The following is a 4,779-nucleotide window of genomic DNA, read 5'->3' on the forward strand; positions in this document are numbered from 1 at the left end:
TATTTTGCACCAATTGAAATGGTCATGTGGTTTTCGTGAATTATATCTTAATGAAGCTGTTTTTTTTTAAAAAAAGTACGCTCATCTTTCTTGTAGCATGGGGATTTTCAAACGTTAATGCATCCGCTTTGCCTAGAGGGCTTGTTAAAATTCAGGTTGTTGGGTCCCACCCCAGAGTTTCTAACTTAGTAGGTCCAGGGTGAAGCTGGACAATTTGCATCTCTAACAGATTCCCAGGTGATTCTGTTGCTGTGGTTGGAGGATCCCACTTTGAGAACCAGCCCTCTAGCACTAGCTGGGTGATCTAACTTCTCTAAGCTTCAGTTTCTGCATCTGACATATAGGGATAAAAATAACTCCTACCCCTTCGGGTTGTCTTAGAGAGTAAATGAGATTATCAAGAAATGTTCTTTTTATAGAGCCCAGTGTATCCTTAGGACCCAATAAATAGCAATTATTATCATTATGAAAAGTTAGACCCAAATCCTTCTCTGGAGGAGTTCTCAGGCAACCATCATTAATTCATTCAACAAGTACTTATTCAGCACTTACTATGTGCCAGTTCTCCTAGGTACTGGTAATACAGCAGGAAGCAAGACATCCTTGTCCCGCACTTCAAGGAGCTGACATTCCTGTGGGAAGAGAGAACTCAGACCATGGACCAATAGGCAAATAAACAAAATAATTTCAGATACTTATATTCTGGGAAGAAAATAAAACAAGGTGATGGGCTAGTAAATTGCTGGGCATCTTGATTGGACTGGGGGCACAGGAAAGACCTCAGAGGAGGTGAGCTTTGAACTAAATCCTGCATGGTGAGAAGCCAGTCTTTTGAATTTCTTGGTAAACAACATTCAAGGCAAAAGACAGAGCAACGCAAAAGATCTGAAAAGAGAAGAAATAGGGTGTGGAGATAGGAACACAAGTAGTGCTACTTTAAGGCAGGCCGAGAGCCAGGAGAAGGGTACAAGGAAAATGCCCCAGGGGGGAAGTTCTAGGGAAAAGGTTGGGGCCCCTCCCTTGTACATTCACTCCTCAAACATTTGTTGAATGTCTAATGTGGGCTTGATGTCCCATCACAAGCCAATGGGTGACTCAGAAGCAGACTGGCCTGTGATGAAACTCCCAGTGCATTGTGGAAAGCAGACACAGAAAAGACAAGAGCCACAAGCTAAAGCCAGAGAGCATCTGCCTGGGGTTGGAGGATGGTTCAAGGAACTTGAGGATGCTTCACAGTGCTTAGGAGAGGATGAGTTTGTGCCGAGGTCCTGCCTCAGCAAACGTGAAAGAGTCCTAAAGTGGGGGTCGGCGTCGGCGCAGCAAGGAAGGAGACAGACACGCAAAGTGTCTGGGACGAAGCTCAGGGCTCCGACAATTTTAATGAAAAAGTGATTTTCTTTTATAGCTCAAAGTTACATAAGCTCTGCACCTGGATCACGCGGGTGAGAGCTGGCAAGCACAGCATATAAATCACAAAACCATTGTTACTCAATTCCAGGGGACATTGGGATCCGAACAGGGCGGGGGGACCGAGCAGTGTGTGTTTTCATCCCTATGTTAAGACAACTCTATTCCGGTGCAGACCTTCCAAGTTCCTCATAATATTCTTCCTTGTTCTCAGTAATGATCTCTGTTTTGGCTATTTTAATTATTTAGAAGGGCTTGTTTTTGTACCTAAAGTAAATTAGCTGTGGGCTCATACGAGGAACTACTCTCGTACCATAAGCCCGTGGGGTGGGTGTCCAAAGAATTTCTTGTATGCTCTGGCTGCCCGAGGCCAGCCATTAGGCACTAGTGGAGCGTGTTGACCCTGATTCAGTTCTAACCTCGGCAAACAACGGGGCCTGTCAAGGAACCGGGTGATGAATTACGTGGTTTACATTGCTTCTGCTTTGGCCTTCTAATCGCTTTCTCAGTGAAATATTTTTGGATGTAAAAGGGGGAACTTGTGTAAAGGAGGATGTCTGGAAAGGGGCAAGGGGGCTTCAGGCGGCTAAACGGGGTGGCTGCTTTCTCATAGGTGGAGGAGGGGGTTCATCGAAAGGTAAAATCATCGGAAGGTGCCCAACACTTTGTCATATCTTTGATTATTATCCAGAGTATATCCCAAATAATAACATTAGCAAAGAAAAAGAGAAAGCAGAAGCACAAAGATTAAAAGAATCAGCATTGCAATAGTCCATCGGTGGTAGGCTTTGCCAGGATCCGTCGAGGGGCCACGCCCGCCGCCGTGCGGCACATCCACAGTAATGTTTTCTGTTGAACCTGAGGCCTTGCCATCAGGTTTAGGATGTGGCGATTTGGCTCCCGACAAGTTTGCCTCCGTCTAACATGTCTTGAGCTTTTACTGCATGCCAGGCACTATGTGGGTGCTGGGGACACCACACTTGTTTTATTTTTAAATACAGTTTTATCGAAATATATTCACATACTCTACGATCATCTATAGTGTACAATCAATTATTCACAGCATTAACATAGAGTTGTGCATTCATCACCAGAATCCATTTTTGAACATTTTCCTTACTCCAAAAAAAAAGTAAAAGTAAAAAAGAACACCTAAAACATTCCATCCCCCCGTCCCACTCTATTATTCTTTTACTTTTTTTAAAATTCAGTTTTATTGAAATATATTCACGTATCATACAATCATCCATGGTGTACCATCAACTGTTCACAGTACCATCATATAGTTGTGCATTCATCACCTCAATCTAGTTTTTTAATCTTTTTTTAATTGAGATTGTTCACATACCATACAACTATCCAAAGATCCAAAGTGTACTATCATAGAGCTGTCCATCTATCACCACAATTAATTTTTGTTCAATTTTTAGAACATTTTCATTACTCCAGAAAAGAAATAAAGAAAAAAAAGGAAACTCAAATTCTCCCATACCCTAACCACCCCCCTCCATTATTGATTCATAGTATTGGTATAGTAAATTTGTTACTGTTCATGAAAGAAAGTTAAAATACTACTAACTGTAGTATATAGTTTGCAATAGGTATATTTTTTTTCCCTATATGCCCCTCTATTATTAACTTCTAGTTACAGTGTCATACATTTGTTCTAGTTCATGAAGGAGATTTCTAATATTTATACAGTTAATCACGGACATTGTCCACCACAAGATTCACTATTTTATACATTCCCATTTTCTTCTGGTGACATACATGACTCTGAGCTCACCCTTTCTACCACATTCACAAACCATTCAACACAGTTATTCTCACAACATGTTACCGTCACCTCTGTTCATTTCCAAACGTTTAAGTTCACCCTAGTTGAACATTCTGCTCATAATAAGCAACTTTCCCCCATTCTTTATCCTCGTTCTATATCCTGGTAACTTATATTTCACGTCTATGAGTAAACAATCGATGGTTCCCTGTATAGTCATGTATTTATGTATTCACCACCATCATCACCACTATCTATATAAGGACATCACCATTTCTTCCACAAAGAAGGAGGAAGAATCAAAGAAGGTGGAGAGACAAAAGAAAAAGAAAAAAGAAAGAGAAAAAAAAACAACAACACGACAGCTAGGAAGTGACAAAAGGAAAGATAACATTAAACTAAAGTAGAATAAAGAGTCAGACAACATCACCAATGCCAAGAGTCCCCTACCCCTCCCTTATGTGCCCCTCTTATACGCATTTAGCTTTAGTATATTGCCTTTGTTACCTTAAAGGAAGCATAATACAATCTTGCTGTTAATTATAGTCTCTAGTTTGCATTGACTGTATGTTCCCCCCAATCCCACCCTATTTTTAACACCTTGCAGGTGGTGTTTCAGAATGGCATTCTCCAAAATGTCTCTGGGTTTCTCTTAGCTTCTCCAGGGTGAACTCTGGGCTTTATCTCTTAGCTTAGCATCTCCAAATGTCCTTCTGTCTGCACCTCCAAACGTCTCCAAGTGTCAGCATCAGCACCTGTGTTGGCTCCTAACTCTCTTAAATACTCCAGTGAACTAATTAAGACCCACCCTGAATGTTTCACCTGCAGTTGGGTGATTCACATCTCCATGGAAACAACTGAATCCAAATATCCCACAGGACTGGATTAAAACATGGCTTTTGGGGGGACATAATATCCAAACCAGCACAATGCTTTTTTTTTTTTTTTCACCCAGCTAACGTGACTTTTTATTTTGACATAATTTGTTTTTCTTTCATGGCATTGACATTTTTGAAGAAGGCTGTCCAGCTCTCAATTTGGGTTTGTATATCTTCATGATAAAATTCTGATTTGGTATTTGGGGGCAGGATATCACAGAAGTGATAGGTCCTTAGTGTTTCAGAAAGCACAAGGTGTCAATTTGTCTCACTATTGGTCAAGTTAACCTTGACCACCACCACTAACGGGGTGGTCAGTTTTCTCCTCTGTAAAATTACCGTTTTCTCTATGCAATTATTAAGTTGTCAGTGGGGAGACACTCTGTGAAGGAATGAACATGTGCTCCTGAGAAAGTCACAAAACATTCAAGCATGTATCCCTATCTGTGAAATAAAGACAGCGACGTCTTAAACTCATATTAGAACCTAAAGAAAATGAAAGTGCTCGAGAGGCTTTCCTGCAGCTTCCCAAAAAAGCGCCAGGGCTGGGAATTAATTTCCCGCGCACTCCGTTCAAGGAGAGCCAGCTTTGGATGGGCGGGCCAGGGCCGGGCCGGGCCGAGAGAGCGAGAGCGCGTGCGCGCGGAAGGAACACCGAGTCGGTCCTCCAAAGATAGAGGAGCCGGAAGTTGTGTTTGCAGAACCGCCGGGCTGTTG

At 41.9% G+C, this 4,779-nt stretch overlaps 1 protein-coding gene across 1 annotated transcript in view; it reads right to left on the reverse strand.

The window, feature by feature from the left end:
* CIDEC (cell death inducing DFFA like effector c) overlaps positions 1-4,779 on the reverse strand; it is a 31,626-nt gene that overhangs the window by 11,836 nt on the left and 15,011 nt on the right. The window contains exon 2 of the mRNA XM_037801522.1: positions 553-632. The gene's annotated coding sequence lies outside the window, so the exon portion shown is untranslated. The remainder of the gene's footprint in view (positions 1-552; positions 633-4,779) is intronic.

This window comes from Choloepus didactylus, chromosome 1, assembly GCF_015220235.1.
Source record: "Choloepus didactylus isolate mChoDid1 chromosome 1, mChoDid1.pri, whole genome shotgun sequence".
In the NCBI taxonomy this organism is placed as follows: Eukaryota; Metazoa; Chordata; class Mammalia; order Pilosa; family Megalonychidae; genus Choloepus; species Choloepus didactylus.